The 17,273-nt window shown below is 46.6% G+C and overlaps 1 protein-coding gene across 4 annotated transcripts in view; it reads left to right on the top strand.

Moving 5' to 3' along the window:
• Diras2 (DIRAS family GTPase 2) overlaps positions 1-17,273 on the top strand; it is a 67,835-nt gene that overhangs the window by 25,428 nt on the left and 25,134 nt on the right. Inside the window, exon 1 of one of the 4 annotated variants that reach the window (XM_048447878.3) lies at positions 14,696-15,065. The exons of 1 other annotated variant lie outside the window; for it this stretch is intronic. The gene's annotated coding sequence lies outside the window, so the exon portion shown is untranslated. Of the gene's footprint in view, positions 1-14,695; positions 15,066-15,103; positions 15,240-15,307; positions 15,441-17,273 lie in introns of those variants that run through there. 2 more of the 4 variants (XM_085699523.2, XM_085699524.2) reach the window with 2 other exon arrangements.

The following is a 17,273-nucleotide window of genomic DNA, read 5'->3' as shown; positions in this document are numbered from 1 at the left end:
GTTGTCATGTTAAGCAGAGAAACCCGACTGCTGTCTGGTGAGTGGAAACCCTGCACTGTGCTAGGAAAAGAGCTACTCTTCCCAGCCCTCCTTCCCCTATACAGTGATTTTTTTCAATAACCCCCGCATCTTCTTTCTTGAAATGCCTCGAGCTTCATTTCTTATCTCCAAATATGTCAAGACAGCATATTAATTTTGGGAAGAAATGTTGAGTCATTTTCAAACGATTAAGCACAGTGAAATGTCAACCATCCAAGTGCCTGCAGTAAAAGCATTGGATGCCACTTGATATTTTGGAAGAAAATTATTACTGCCCAGGGGAGTTTTATATATATTTAGCTTACTTTAGGATACTCCAAATCTGCCAGTGCGGAGCTTTCTGGCAAGTGCTAACAGTTTCCATGACACTCTTCAGGCTTCAAGGAAAAGGGTCAGAAGAGAAGGGACCAGCTACTCTGCTACTCCTTGTCTGATGAACTTTGGCCCATGTCAGCACCTACCTAGAGTCAACCGTGGATTCAGCCTTCAAAGTGAATCTGTAGATGGGCTGTGAGCCACATGAGTTTACCCTGCTTTAAAGTCAAAATCCAGTCTGATGTGTGCACATATGTATCCAGCTTTAATGGGCCAAAGTGGTGGTACTTTCCTTCTTCTCTCCTTCCTTCCTTCCTTCCTTCCTTCCTTCCTTCCTTCCTTCCTTCCTTCCTTCCTTCCTTCCTTCCTTCCTTCGTTTCTCTCGTTCTTCCTTTCTTTGATTCTTTCTCTCTAGCTCCTCCCTCCCTCCCTCCCTCCCTCCCTCCCTCCCTCCCTCCCTCCCTCCCTCCCTCCCTTCTTCCTTGTTTTCTAATGGCAGCAAGGTCTCATAGATCCCAGGCTGGCATTGAACTCACCAGGTAGCAGAGGATGCTCTTGAATTTCCCATCTTCCTGATTTTCTTCAGTGCTGGGATAACAGGCAGGCAGCACCACATTTGGGTTTTGTGGTGATGGGATCCAACCCAGGCCCTTGAGCATGGCAGGCAAGCATTCTACCAACCGTGCTTCTTCCCCAGCTGATCATATGTAAAGTGAGAGAGGGAGCCCATGAGAGGGAGGCGTTCTAGTCATCCAGCTGTGTGCACAGTGGTGCTGATGCTGCAGAGGTAGAGGATTTGCCATCTCTGTCCCTGCTAACATGGCCGTTTTCATACCCAGTGTCACTTCTATTTTCTGAAGCAGGAATATTTCTATTTCTTCATGGTTCAGTTCACTGTGCAGTTCAGGCTGCAGAGACAGGGAGCTGTGGCTGAGACTTCAGCATGGGCAGCATGGTAACCTGGTTTGTGATTGGTCTAGAAGATGTGTCATTTTAAACGAAAAGAATGGGATCAATAAATGGACAGAAATAGCTGTGATTTCATTCAGGCAACTGCTCCATACACCTCCTGGACATCTTTTAAGGCTTACACTTGAGGGACAGGGCTTTAGGGAGAGGTTGGCTCATCACTTCTCTGGACTCTTTAAGACCTTTTAGAGCCTCCTGCCAATCTCATGAAACTCCTATAAGGCCCACAATTCTGTCTCTAGACCCTTGCAACTACAAACATCCTCAAGAACCGCTCTGGGTGGCAGAGGAGACTAGGGACTGCTTTTGAATTCCAATTGTGCCAAAGTAAGATCAAACACACCTTGAGGGTTGTTTCCGTGCAGTGGATAAGCTCCATATTTATAAGCTGGGTGACTTTGGGGCAAGGTGCTTTACCTCTCTGTTCCTGGTGTCCACATTAGAGACAGCATTAGTAGCCTCTTACATGAGGTGTCATGAAATTCATTCGAGATACTAAAACGTCAGAACAACGCCTGAGCAGAGTAGGTATGAGCAAGCCTCAGCATTTCTCCTCACTCCTCTCTGCTCCTGCCGAGGAGGTCTGTCTGAAGCAGTCACAGTCTTCAGGAGCTCTCTCCTTTTGGGTTCTCATTAGCTGTACAGATGCTCCAAACTAGTGTAGGAAGCAAGAGACAGGCACCCCTATGCCAGAAGGGTGCTGGGGAAGGGGAAGGCAGACTCCAGGCACACCTATGCCAGCAGGGTACCTGGGAGGAGGAGGCCAGACTTCCCTGCTTCTGCTTCTCTTATCCGAACACTGGCCAGAGGTATCATTACAAGATGGACTTTTTTGCACACACAAAGCCTCCTACCAAGCAGAGATGCCTTTGCATAGAACAGACTTCAAGCTTCAGCATGTAAAATCAGCTGCAAAGGAATGGCTGCCATGCACGCCTGTCTGTAAGTGCACCGGGAAAATTAAAAATAGGGGCAGAAATCCAGCACCGACCACCTCTTCAGCTTCTGCAGCCACTGAAGCAGCCTGTCAGCTCAGCTGCAGGCCTGTCACTGAAGCCATGCAGATGGCTGTCTCGTTCTGTGCGTCTGGTTATTTCCACTAATGCTGATTTTGAATGCTAATCAGCTTTTTACATTTTCCCTGTTACTTAAGGCAAAGTTTAAAATAAAAAGGATTCAGTCTGGGCTCTGATCAAGTGAGTGAAGGAGCACACGGTACACAAAGCCACTGTCAGTGCTGGAAAAGGAAACCAGAGGATGAGGCCTGCCTGGAAGGGGACATGCTGGACAGACTGTGGCCAGGGACAGCACAGGCCAGCCAAAGGGAGCCAGCAGCTGCCACCTAAGATATTGGTGCCGGTACAACCCATGGCCAGAGCAGTGTGCTGGGCTTCCCACTCTGCAGCTGGCATTCCCTGGCTGAGATCTTTGACCTTAGAGAAGTGACACGGATCGCCATCATTGCTGCCTCCTACCCAGACATTTTGTTAGGACACAGGAGTTGTTACTTGCTTTACCCGAGCTCTTCCGTGGGAAAAGCCACAGCAGCATTGCTGGATCCTGGAGGACCAGAGTTGTTGAGTGTATTTTCTGCCAAGAGATCATGAAGAAAGTGGGTGTTTCCGGGGACACTAATAATGCACAAAGTGAAAGCAATCCAGTGTGTGCATGGCACAGCAGCAACCACACAGCCTTGCAACATCGAGTCTGTATGTATTTGTGCATGTATGTGGATGTGTGCATATATGGATGTGTATGCATGTATCTTTGTGTGTATGTATGTGTACATGTGTGTGTGTGTTTGCAAGTGTATATATGGGTATGTATATTTGGATGTGTGCATATATGGGTATGTATGTATGCGCCTGTACAAGTGTATGTGTTTGTGTGTGTATGTGTTGTGTACATATGGTTATGTGTATGCATCTGCATATGTGCCTGTGTCTGCATACACTTGTCTGGGTGTGTATGTGTATGTCTTTGTGTATGTGCATATGTGTATATGTGTTTATGTATGTGTATATGAGGATGAGAGTGTGCCTGTATGTATGTATGTGTGTGCCTGTGTATGCATGTGTATCTGTGTCTCTCTATATGAATAGATGTGTATATGTGTATGCATGTGTGTTCTCCCATAATTGCGTTTCTATGCACATAATTTCTGCCATGGGTTCTTGCACACTTGCCTCTCCTTTTGGTGAGTCAGTGGCCTTAGGACAAAGATTTCTCTTCTGTGGTCCTCAGAAAGCAGAGATGAGCTGGATTGCTGGGTTCTCAGAGCCCCAGGGCTTGCACAGTGGCTTGCACCCACTTAATGGCTCCACAGGTGGAATTCTAGATTGTGACCAGTCTACTGTCTTAAAGAGCAACTACAACCAAGCTTTCGCCAAGCACGCAGTCCACACAGAACATCCAGCATATCATCTTATAACCAAGGCCTCGGCACTGAGCTGAGGGTGCCCGAGGCCAGTGTGGGTGATGCAGAGTTAGGCAAGTCAGGTCCGACACTGGTTGCTTCCCAGGCTTCCTTTGTGTCCAGGTTCTGCTCTGTTAAAAAGCTGCGGGTGTTTCTGGGCATCAGGATTTCTGCTGAGTGCTGCGTTGGTGCACCTGTTACTCAAGAGGCTGTTAGAAGCTGGCTTGCATGGTGGTTCAGACAGCATGGAGGCTCACTGCCCTCTCCTCTGGCTTGCAGGGTGGTTCGGGTAACACAGAGGCTCCCTGCCCTCTTTTCCTCCTTGGTCTTTCTGTCACTCAGGACCACAGTTCTTGGAAATCCTTAAAGATTTTTTTGGTTCTGTCTATGTTTTTGTTTATTTGTTGGAGACAGGGTTTTATACAACCAGGATGTCCTAAATGTACTAGACAGTCAAGTATGCCCTTGAACTCCTTATTCTCCTGCCTCTACCTCCCAACTGCTGGGTTTCAAGCATACACCACACCCTGCAAAGGCGTAGCTGGTAGTAGCCGTAACCTCATTATCCTTCTGTTTCCTCTCCCTCAGTCTTTGCTTACCATCGTGTACCACCAAAGGGACCTGCTTCTTTTTTTGGTCTCAAGATATCTTGCCGTGAGTCCTCTTACAAAGCTGTACAATCCATCAGCTCTACAAGTGGCTGAAGTTGACCTGATGGCTTGTCTCTTATGGACATCCTTCATGCCTCTGATGCTGATTTAGGGAGTGAATCTGGAGCACTGGACACAGTGGCCCCCTGTATACCCAGGCTTGGGCAGACTCAGATGTCTGGAATCGGTGTTTTTCCAGATACCTTTCTGACTGACAGATGACTGTAGAGTCAGCCAGGGGAAGCCTAAGGCAGAACCATGGACAGGAGGTTCTTCAGGGAGACGTGGGTCCTGGCAAAGAGAAGGAACCAAAGCTCCGATGCCTCAGAACACTCCAGAGTTCCTTTGAGCCTACCTCCTGGGTTTCCTCAATTCTGCCAGGCTCCCTCAGCTCACCCACAAGTGATTCCCAGACTGGGGACTCGAATCTCTGGACCACAAGGTGGGTACCCTGATGGATGGATGCATCCTCCTCTTTGCCCCATTCCGAGCCCGCCTTGAATCACTGCCTCTCTTTGCGTGGTGTGTCTGTTCTCTGCTGCCTGGGTATGCACTGAACTTCCTTACTCTCCTTGGCATTCTTCACCCCACTCAGCAACACAGCTGATTCAAAAAACGTCCCAAAGGGAAAGAGTTACTGATCTTCCTGCTTCATTGACACCATTTCTATTTATTGATTCCAAAATGATATTGCAATCCCACCAGTTCAGATTGTGTTTGTAAGCTTGCTTGATGCCCTTTGGTTTGTGTACATTGTGTACTTCTGGCTGCTTTTTTGTGTCTAATTTCATTTAGAAAGGTTTGAATCTTTCCTTTGGCTACTTGTCTGGCTTTTGAAAGATGACCTAAGCCTTAATTTCTGTCTTTTAAAAATTAATTTTTTAAAGTGTGTGTGTGTGTGTGTGTGTGTGTGTGTGTGTGTGTAGGGGGGTATGAGCACATGCATGCAGTGCTTGCAGAGACCAGAAGAGGGCCTCAGAACCTCGGAGCTGGAATTATGGTAGCTGTGAACTGCCTGACACAGGTCCTGGGAACTGAGCTCCAATCCTCTGCTAGAACAAGCGCTGACACGTGTCGAGCCAGCTCTCCAGCCTCCTCAGTTTCTTGGGTCATAAGTCAGGGTGTCTGGCAGGGCTTCCTGATGATGGAGATGAGGAAAGAGCCTAAGAATTCTGCCATTTTCTCTCCTCATCTGACCTGCAGTTTAATCCTAATACCTGATGGAGTCCGAACCATTTTGTAGTATGTGCCTGTCTTCCTGTTAACCATGGTTCCTGCACAGCACAGCTCGCTCACTGCTGTCCTTATTGCAGCTTTCCCAGGTTTAGCCTGGGTCTTGGAGTTCCCTGCTGGTGTTTCAGTTTGTCTCTGTGTGGAAATCACACCTGGGTTACCACTTTCTCTTTGTGAGGTAAGGGCAGGTGTCTGGAAGCAACGCCCTGGATCCGAAGCAAATGTCTGCCCAATGTCTAAGTGACCTCTCCCAATCGAGTCCACAAGGCCATGCCCAGATCCAGCCCATCTGAGTCACTACTTCACTGTCTCTTCTGAGGTACAGTGATGGGCAATCTCGGTCATCAGCTTGAATGGACTGAGAGGTACCTAGGAGATCAGTAACTCTGGGTACATCTGTGAGTCCTTGAAGCAGGAACTCAGGGCTCTCAGTACTGGCAGATGCCTTGCTGTTTGTGATGTGGTTCCATGGGGAATGTCCCCACCACAAAGCGTGGGTAGAAACGTCTCTTTGGCTCAGACGAGATAAAGCTGGGGAAAGATGTGAGCTCCAAGAATGCAAGCATTCCCTCTTTTTGCTTCCTGTCTAACAAGAAGGGAGGTGCTTTTCAGTGCCTTGGCAGCCATGATGGACTGAAATTGTGAGTGGAATACATCTTTTATCTTTTTAAGGTTTTTTTTTTCACTATGTCACAGAGATAAAAAAATCAAACATGGTTCTACTCAAAGCAGGGAGCAGCTCAGTCTTACACAAGGCAGTCAGGAGAGGCTTATTTTATATGCATGTGTGTGTGTGTGCATGTGTGTACATACATTCAAGTCGGCGTATATGTGTATGTATGTGTGTATACGTGAGCATGTGTGCCTGTGTATGTGCGCACACTCACACATGTGTGGAGCAGTGTGCATGTGTATCTGTTTGTGTGTGTCTGTGTGTGCACACTTGAGAGTTTGTGTGCATATACCTGTATGCATGTGGATGTGAATGTGCAATATACACGTGTACATGCATGTGTGTGTGAGCCTGGGTGTGTTACTTGTCTTATTGTTGTGACAAAATACTGACAGAAGCAACTGAGGGAGGGTTTATCTTGGCTCACCCTTCCCCAGTGCAGTCTACCTTGACCAGTAATAGAGATGGCAGGCCTGTGAGGCAGCTGGTCACATTGTGTCTGTCCAGAGTGAGGAAGTCGAGAGAGGTAAATGCTAGTGCACAGCTCACTTTCTCCTTTTCATTCAGCCTAAGACCCAGTGCTGCCCATACTCAGGGTGGTCTTCCCACCGTCATTAACCTAATCTAGAGAATCCCTAGAGATAATGCACAGCAGAGGTTTGTTTCCATGGTGATTCTAAACCCCATCCACTTGACAATCACGATGAACCATCGCAGATGGATATGATCTTAGCTATGTTTCTGCATGTATTTCAGGTAGACCTGGGTAAATACTAAGTGAGCCTTACAGGAGGTTGGGACAGGAAGCTCCCCCAAATTATAGAGAACAGATGTCAACTTTAGCATCCGTGGAGCTAGAATAAGCTACAATGATTAAGAACAGAATGCCAGCATGGTGCCTCCTCCTTAATGGAACATACATAATATCCAAGAAGTATCAGAAAAAGATAGCCAGAACCCTCATCAGACTTAAAAGCATCTAGTGTGGTTGGATTGAACCCAAAGGAACAGTTAAAAACACAGAACCAGGACTACCCCTTTATTCTCAGTAGAGAGACCCACCTCAGAAACCATTCATTCATCTGTAGCCATTGTCCACTACAAATCACGCTTGACAGCGGTTGTGAGTGCAGCATCTGCCATCAAAGACTGAACTTGCAGCCCTCAGCACTAGGGTATTTATGTAGAAGAATGCCCCCTTTCTGGGCATTGTCCCCTGCCAAAGAAAGGCACTTCTTTCTTTTGTGATTATATCACAAAAGCAACGGAGGAAAACACTTTTGCAGAAGTGGCTCCTTTTCCACACCGTGGGCCAGCTCCGGATGGCCAGCCCTATTCCAGAGATCATGTTGTGGAGCTAGGGAGCTTGCAGATGAAACTCAAAGAGTACCCTGATGTCTTCTCTCCATCTGGAGGAAGCATTTATGTCTGTCCCCCAGTGTCCAGTGCTGTCTACTATGCAGAGCCCAGGTGTTAGCTTGTGAGGTCTGGCTCCTCCCGGGCTATGAATATTGACACAGTCACTCCGGGCAAAGAGGCACCTGGGCCCATCTAGAAGGAGTTCAAAGAGCTGCAACATTTTCTGAGAAGCAGACTCCTCAATCCATATGCGATGGAACCTTAGCAGGAAGAGCTGCAGGGACAGCTGCCAACCACTGTGATGCTGCGAGAATCTGCTGAGTCTTCCTGCCAGACACATCGCCGGGGCGTGGGCAAGTCGCTGCCCTGAGCACATTCCCTCAAGATGGTACCTTGCACCAATTTTGGGGGAGATATGTTAGTATGCATCTGCAGGGGAATAACATTCTGAAAAGACACATTTTCGTGCAATGTGTTTAAAATTCTGCTGTGTGTCAGGAGCTCTGGGATTGTTTGCTAAATAACAATGTTGCACCGAGCTGCAGAGCCTCGGTTTCAGTGTATCTGGGGTGAAGCTGGGCGTTCTCACCTGTCTTCCTTCCTTCCTCTCTTCCTTTTCCTTCCCTCCTTCCTTCCCTCCCTCCCTCCCTTTCTTCCTTCCTGCTTACCACCACCCCACACACCAACCTCCAGGATCTCATGTAGCATGGAGCTGGCTTCAAACTCATTATGTAACCAAAACTGACCTTGAACTCCTGATTCTCCTGCCTCAACCTCTCAAGTGCTGGGATGACACAGGTGAACCACCATGTTCAGTTTCTGTATTGCTGGGATGGAACTTTCTTTGCATGTGTGGTGAGCACTCAGCCTCAGCAGGAGCCCTGCATGTACATTTCTAACAGTTTCCCACAGTTCCTGAGGCTGCTAGCCTTGAGAAGCCTGTCTTAGAAAAAGTCATGAAAAGAGGGCAAGCTCTAAAGAATGACATCAGAGGAGAATGGCATCAGAGGTGCATTCTCTCATTAACCTCAAGTGTCCCTGTTAAGCAGCCATGGCTCTCTTGTCAGCAGTTTAATGCACCACCACTCGCCCCACCTCCACCCCATTGGAATCACTTCTTGCTGACTGCTTAGCAGCACACTGTGGACTCAGGTCCTGCCTCAGGTGAGTTGATAGCCTTCATATAGATCAGTAGGGAAGCAGGTTTCTACATAGTCTTGAGAGGTCTAGTTTGTACAGAACCCGAAGATGACCCAGCAGAGGGCGATAGTGGGGCAGAGATGGCTCAGATGAAGTCTACATCAGCCTAGATGTCTGGAAGGGTCTACACCTGCCCAGATTCCTCCTTCCTTCAAACCCTGCATGTTTGGTTGTGGGGAGAAGCTATGCCTTCTGTTAATGTGAGCATTGGCCAAGGGTAAGTTTGCACAGTTCCCAAGTTCTAAGAGCAAAGTGGGCAGGAGGTATGAAGCCTCTTTTAATATATACCCAAGAACCCTGAAGTAAGTCAGTGAAAAGGGCAGGATTTTCTCAAAATTATAGACACTGGATTGACAAGCTATGCCAGTTTGCACTTGCCATGGAGTGAGGGAAATTGCTTCATCCTCTCCTGGTGCCAACATGGGCAACTACATTCACATAAAACCTGAGAGAATTTGGGAAGTAATTCTAGACACAGAAGAACAGCATTAAGCACAGCAGCTTCTTGGTAGCCACATTTTTTTTTTCAGATTGGCTCTGTTTGCTGGTGGTGAGCAGGTGCACCATGGCTCCTTTAAGAGAAAGCTTACTGACTCAGCATAAGAAATGGTGGCTTCCTGGTTAGTGCTAGCAGTAAGAGCTTTGGCTCGTTCAGGAGACCGAGCATTTGAATGGGGTTTGTGAGCAGAGTGCTACAGCTTGCTTAATGGTATCATAGACCCACAGTGTGCCTGGGAATGGGACTGTGATCATGGCTCACAGGGCTGGCACTGGATGGATCTCTGTCATGTTGGACTGGGCAGAATCAAAAGGTAAAGCAGCGTTCGTCCTAGCGACGACACTTAGCATTTTAAGAAGTGGTCCTGGTCAGAAAAGGAACACAGATATGCAATAGGACAGATTCAGACATAAAAGACCCTTATATGAGATATAGTGTGTTCAAATAAATTTGTGTAGGCTTGGGAGAGAGAGAAAAAGAATATAGACAGTTATAAAAATTGTAAATGGTTTTAAAAAATAAAACAAAGTCTTTAAAGAGACAAAATATAGACAGCCATAGATTAAAAGAGTAAAAAAAAATGAGCCACATAAAGATGAAATACACAGAGAGTTTCGATTATGTATATTATTGTGCTTTCTTTAAATGTTTTGGCTGTGGATGAGCTAAGTACAGAAAGACATTTCGTTGTATGGGCTGCTAAGCTAAACCAGTATATATGCTTTAAAGGTATCTTGACTTCAAAATTTGCATCTAAGGATCTATTGCTTTGGAAAAGAGGTTCTGCTTTTCTTCGACAGAGGATGAGAACCTCTGGATTACTTCCAGGCTAATGGGGCAAGACCCCATGAAAGGTCTCCACAAATCCCCAAAATACTTTGCCCCCCAAAAAGCAGAAAGCAGTTTGGAGAGAACTATACCAAAATTCCCGAATATTGTTTATAAATGTTTGTTTACATTTAAATGTGAATATGCTACAGAGATGAAACTTTCCATTGTTTGTTTCTTGGCCTATTGATATAAATTTAAGTTCAATTTTGTTATATGTATATTACTGCTCTTGATTAAGGTATTGTGCTTATGTAGTTCACTTAAAAATATAATGTATAATTAAGAGATAAAGGTTAATAGATAGTCATCTATAATAGTCAAACTTGCAGTCATGTTAGTTAGGTTTTCTAGATGTACAGAGATGTATTCCAGATGGATAGGTTTTCTTTAAACCTTTCAAAGACTAACAGAATATGGCTTTAAAATGTTTAAGAACTTAGAACTTTTCTTGACAATGAGACACAACTGCTCCTGGCAGCATCAATCTACTTCAAGCGGATGGCAGGCATTGAAGAGGCTCCTTATAGAGCTGGTTAGCCATTTGGGCAAGAAACTGCCCTTACCTGGACTGCTTGATGGCATGCTGTATAAACTGGACATGCAGGACCCACAAGAAAATGACTGCCTAAGTTGCCTAAAGAAGGTGAGACAGTCCTTCAGGGTTCCTGCTTTATGAAAGAGTCCGTCAGACATTCTGCAGGACACAGAATAAAGTGACTGACAAACTGCCAATATAGGTGGAACTGTCTTTGAAATGTTCTGCTTCATGAAAAGTCTGTTAGATACTATGGGCCTTTAGGCTGAAGTTGGATGCCCCAATGTTACAGAAGAACTTTGGGTGACTCTCCAGGCAGCAAGAGGTCTCCGTCAATTCTAGAGTTTTGAAGGTTGCTTACAATGCACTTCCTGTTAACTTAGGTAATATTATGTCCTTCTGAGGTGTTTGAGGGAGTTGAAAAATAGTTATAATAATAGTTTTTCTTAGTTATAGTAAAAGATGACATAGATATAAATATTGTTAACTACAATTCCTGCTTGATAACTGTTGTGCACATGTAATTTTACTACATTAAAGTTAAAACCTTCTTTTATATTTAGACAGAAAAGGGGAGATAATGTGGGAAGTCCTTCTGTATATGTGTTGCTTTTATTGGTTAATGAATAAAGAAGATGCTTAGGCCTACAGCAAGGCAGAATAGGGCAAGATGGGAAAATCTACATTGAATCCTGGGAGAAAGTAGGTGGAATAAGAGAGATGCCATGTAGCTGCTGAAGGAGACAGATGGCCTGGAATCTTGCTGGTAAACCACGAGCCTGTGATAAAATATAAAATAATAGAAATGGGTTAATTTAAGATGTAAGATCTAGCTAGAAATATGCTTAAGCTATTGGCCAAGCAGTGTTATAACTAATACAGTTTCTATGTGATTATTTTGGGTCTGGCTGGCCAGGAACGAATGAACAGCCTCCACCTACACTCCCCAGCACTGAGCAGCCCACCATCACCTGTTATCTGGCTCTGCACATGGTCGGGCATCCCTCACCTAGAGCTCTGTTGTAAGTCCCAGCCCCATTACCAGGAATTCTGTTTCAGATTTAATCAAACCAAAGACTCTGTGTTCATGGCATTTAACAGATTCCCTCTTCTCTCCAGTAATTCTGATGCTTCCTAGTATTCAGAAGCCTTGGTTGGAAGCGTTTCTTCTCACAAGCATGAACAGTTTGGGGAGTGAGGGTGTCCCAATTAAAAGGAGATTCTGAGGTGAGGTCATGTTATATGAAAGAACTTTGGGGTGATATGGTGTGGTGGTTTAGATTTGCTTTGATAGCATATGTCTCTCTTTTTTTTTAATTTATGCTGCTGGACTGAAGTCTGTTTTAATAGGTATGTACAGTTGCCCAATGTTTGGGGATATACAGACAGACAAGGGAAGGCAAATGGGACAGACCCATAGAGGGACATCAGGGGCTGTGACAGAGCCAGAAGCAGCAGGGTGAGACACTGCTCTGCTCCACACCGCCTGCAGCCCACTCCCATCCTAAGCTCCCTGGCCCTTTATGACGTCAATCCCAATTCTTGACTTCCCTGCAGGAAAGAATTCCCGGATAAGCCATTAGGAAGCAGAGCTGGGGATTGGTTTGTTTGTGAAGCATTTTCAGCAAGTTTAAGACCAGGAGTTAGTGGGAAAGGGAGACACGAAGGGAAGGAGTGAGGCCCACTCCAGAGTATTAGGGTGGATTGCTCAAGAGAGAGTCACTACGGAGTGTCTTTGCAGTTGCCAAGTATAATAATGCTTTTGATGGCTTCTAAAATTAACCTCAAGGTTTACTAAGGAGCTCAAATAAAATCACAGGAAGGGTCCTAGGTATTGGCTGGGATCCCTGTTGGTAGGGTAAAGTCCTAGGCACAGCATTGCCAGGAAGTCGGGGTCTTCTACTGTCAACAAAGGTTTACCCCTGTAAGGTCTCTGGAAGTATCTGAGAACAGAGGAAGGCTGTATTCACGGGCATGTAGGTTCGGGCATGGTGCATGGTTTGCTGCTGTTTGAACACTCTTCTCTGTAGAGTTGCTATGTTGGCAACCTTCACAGCAAAGGCTCTCAATTGTGCTGTGCTGGGATTTTGGATTTTCAGTTGACAGGAAGCTTAGCCTAGCCTCTGGGGCGAGGGGCTCATGACAAATGACAGAGAGGTCAGGAACATCATTTTAGTTGCTCATCCTTAAGCTAGGGCATCTGGGTCTCCTATGTCAGGTTCTCAGAGGGAATGGTGATTTACAATGGTCAAGTCCTACAAAGAGATCCCTGCTCTACTTCGGGAGTGGAACAGGCTTGGTCCTACAGTGTTTCCCTCTTCGGTCTTTTAACTTTCTTCTTTACGTCTCAGGCTTCATTTCATCATCTAACCTGATAACCTACATTTTGGTTGTCATGGCAAGCAGCGGCCTGACTTGTTAGCCTGGGTGTTCTTTCAGATTTTAGACTCAGCATCAGTCTGTCTACATATGGGTTCCCTCCTCTGGGTCACTTTTCCCAGTGTCTTTCCTTCCTTCCTTCCTTCCTTCCTTCCTTCCTTCCTTCCTTCCTTCCTTCCTTCCTTCCTTTGTGTGCACAAGAGAGTGTATATGTATGTAAATGCATGTAAAGGTCAGAGATCAGCCACAAGTTTTGTACCTCTGGTGTCAAACGTTTTTATTGTTGTAGATAAGGTCTCTGATAGAATGGAACCCACCTATTTGTCTAGGATGGCTGCACAGGGATCCTGTTTCTGACTCCACAACTCTGGGATAGGATCACGCTCAGGTGACTATTCACCAAGCCCTGTAGTGACTGAGCCATCTTCCCAGCCCCACACAGCTCTTCATGACGAAGACTGTGGACATGCGGAGACCCTGCTCATAGACATAATTGAAGGAGGGCTGTATTTGTGGAGGTTACTCTCAAATGGCTCTGTTAAAACATGGTTTGCTATTTTCATATTTTAGTGGCCACAGCTTCAAGGCCAGAACCAGGCTAATCTCAGGAACAAAAAGACGTTTTCTTAACTACAAATGGTGAAAACATGATTTAGGTAAGATTTGTATAAATACCTGTTTCCTTTGACTAGCAGGGCAGAGATTTACTTTGGAACTCAACTTCAAGGGACAATGTCATCTGAAATTACAGGACCCCAGAAACTTACTAAACAGAAAAGTCATAGTTTACAGACTCTATAAAAGCTAAGCCAAACTTAGAGAAGAACCATTCTAGGTTTGTAGTCCTCTAACCACCCACTAAGGACAAAGTAAGGATGAAAAAACTTTCTGTTACAGAGTGCATTAATTCATGCTGCATGGTTGGCAGGGCATTTCTTGGGACCTCTCCGTGACAGATTGCCAAGTGATTAGTGTCGTCAAGTTGACAGGATCTAGACTCACCTGGGAGAGAGGCTGCAGGCACCTAGGTGGAGAGATTATCTTGATTACCTAACTGATATTCAAGGGCCTAACTGTGGGCCATACCATTCCCTGAGCAGGGGACCCTGGGCTATACACATCGATCTTGGCGGCAGCATCCTCCAAACAAAAAATCCTGTTATGGATGTGATGGGGATCAGCTGCTTCGGGCATTGGCTGTCCTGCCTTCTCTGACGTGATCTCTGAGCCAGAACAAACCCATTTCTCCTGAGGCTGCTTTTTGTCACAGCTGCAGGCACAAAAAGTAAGACATTATCCAGCGACAAACTAAGGCTTATTGTGTGGTAGAGAGTAACTAACTACCCTAGGGTGGGCGCACAGTTTAAAACAGAAGAATCCAATGCCCTGTTAACGAAATAGTTTTGAGTCATTGAATTTTCAGAAAATTCCAGTCTCTTGCCATCTATTCCACAAACTGTCGGTAGAGGGCAGCTGAAGGCTTTTGGCGTAAAGCAGGCGCCATTGGAGCCCCAGTGGCCACCGCAGCGACGGTGCTACTCCAAAGCCAGAGCTTGAGGAGGGCGGAGCCGGAGGAGGGAGGCCAGAGCAAGAGAGCACGGCGTGGGAGGTCTGCGCAGGGCCAGGCGTGTGTACTGACGGTGCACGGCAGTGGCACCGTGCTGGTGGTTGCAGAGCTGTGCAAAGCCCGGGCGGGTGCACAAGGCAGAGAGGGGCAGAGTAGGGCACAGGACGTTGCACTGGGCATTGCATTGGGCGTTGCACTAGAGGTGCAGTACTCTGGGTTTTGCACCGGGCGTGCAGTACTCTGGGCGGTGCACAGGGGCGGTGCGGGGCGCAGGGCAGCTGACAGCGTCATCAGCTGGGAGCAGCGCGCGCTCCGCCTCAGCAGCCACCGCATCGCGCCGCGCTCAGCGGGTCCAGAAGCTGCGCCTGGAGACTAGCCGCGCTGAGCGGGCTCTCCCCAGGTAAGCGACCTCGGCTCTCAGTTGGAGCTGGATGCAGCTCGCGGGTGCCCTGCGCTTTTGGCAAGTCCCGGGAACCAGATTACTCTTCGGGGCTGAAGAACAGTATGCATCCCAGAACTGGGAGAGGGGGACCATCCAGCCTCATCCTGCATCCTCCAGGAGGGGAGAGTAGGGGTGAGCACGAAGCAGTAGCTCTATTGGGAGAATGTTAGAATGAACATCTAACATTGCTTTGAAAGAGCAAAACCTCTGGGTTTTACACAGATTAGGGATCCCGTCCTAATAGGAGTTGCGGTTGGGAAAATCCTTCGACTGCAGGCATTGTCATGAATGCGGAAGTGGATCCCGTGGATTTAGGAAAAGTCACGGAAAGAGGTACAGCAAGAGAAAGAAGCTTTCTGAGTCTAGAAGAGACTGCTGAGGGATTCCTCATGCTTGGAACCCGGCCTCTAGACTTAATGCTCAGGAAAGAGACCCGCCTCAGCGTCTCCTTTCCCATTTTAAAGACCAGGCTTGGGATATCCACGGGACTCCCTTTCTGCTCCCGGTGGGAAACTGGGAGCCCAGGCAAGGCAAGGTGTAAGGATGTGGGTCTCCATCAGAGGACAATGACAGATGGCTGCCTAGGGTTTGGACTTCACCCTGTTGTGCAGTTTCACGTCCCAGTTCAGATTCTTTGGGGTTGGGGGAGTCTTTGGCACTGAACAGCCCGCACCTCAGTTGTTCCATGCATCCAAAGGTGGAACACAGTGTAACTTGCGTGGAGGAATTCGTGCACAGCCCGCCTTGCTTAGGGATTTATTTCACGTTCTGGTCCTTGTTACCTTTAAATTGGCCCCCAGGCATGCTAGTTTATCCTAGCAGAAGTTTTATGGTTTGCTTAAAAAAAACATAAAATCTTATTTGAAAGGGATATTTTGTAAGTAACAATAAAAAAGCTGAAGTATTTTACATCTCAAATCATCCCAAATGTGCTCTTTCCCACTGGCATTTGGATTCGAGGAGGTGGAGTGGGCGGGAGAGAAAAGAGGAGGATAAAATTAGAATAAATTTAACTAATTTGTATGGGAATCATACTTTTTTTATTGCTGTTGCCTGCGATTGCAGACTGTTCAGTTTTATCTGTGCTAGTCCTTTATATTTGAGAGGCCCCTGAGCTGGGGCACAAGAAGACACAACAACCCCACATCCCCCACCCCTAGTTTATCTGAGAAACAGAAGATGCCACAGAGAGGAGGCCCATTTGACTGAGGACGCGGCATTTCATGTTAGTGGCTGTCCCCTGGAGAACACAGGCCAGGGATGGGGAGAGCAAGGGCTCGCTGCTGAGTAGCCAGGCTCAGAATTTCTGCTCACTGCTCAGTTTTCTTGTGTTGGAAACCAAGCTGCAGGGCTTATTCAGAAACCTCCAGAAGCTTTTGTTGTGATTGCTTTAGTAGAGATGCTCCTGAGGTCTGGGACACACAAGTTGAAAGGCATGCTGGAGACTCCAGCAGCTGGCTAGCAACCAGCCTTGCCAACAGAACTATTTCGGCCTGAGAATGGCAGATGGGGACCTTGCTACCAGCTTCACATATGTGTTCCATCCTCGCCAGCACACGTAATTCTGTATTTCACTAGAAACGACTTATTCTAATCACAAATGGCAGGACATCAGATGGAGCAACCCAGATCTCTGAAAAATAATGGGGCTTGTTTCATAAAGAAAGAAATTATGCCTCTCATAGTCAAACCTTTATTGCTCATTCTCAACAGTTAAGGGATGGCTGGCATGTTGAAATCAGTTGATGGGTTTAGACAAAAAGCATCACATGTCCAAGATGAATGCAGTATGCTTTTGCAGCAGCAGGGAATTTCTATTTGTCAAAGAGAGCATTTGGTCACCCCTGGTGGGAAGGCTCTGCCGCTTGCCTGTCGAAAGTACTCGGTGTTGACGTTTGAGCACAGACAGCCAGTGTCCCGTTCTCCCTCGCACAGGAGCATCAGGATCTCTATTGGTTGTCTGTGCTTCTGGTGGGGGCACACTGGCCATGGGCAGATGTCTTCTCAGGACTAAACTGATTTCTATGACATTAACTGATTTTGGTAATGATTTCTCCAGGGAACATTTCAAAAATGAAGGTGATAATTTCCTTGTTGTCAAAATTGCTGATATTCTCTCTCTCCTTCCTTCCCTCCCTCTTTCCTTCTCTACTTCCTGGTCCCCTA

Source organism: Myodes glareolus, chromosome 14 (assembly GCF_982192425.1).
Source record: "Myodes glareolus chromosome 14, mMyoGla1.1, whole genome shotgun sequence".
NCBI lineage: Eukaryota > Metazoa > Chordata > Mammalia > Rodentia > Cricetidae > Myodes > Myodes glareolus.
The sequence above is the reverse complement of the archived record's forward strand: the minus strand, read 5'-3'. Positions and strand labels throughout refer to the sequence as shown.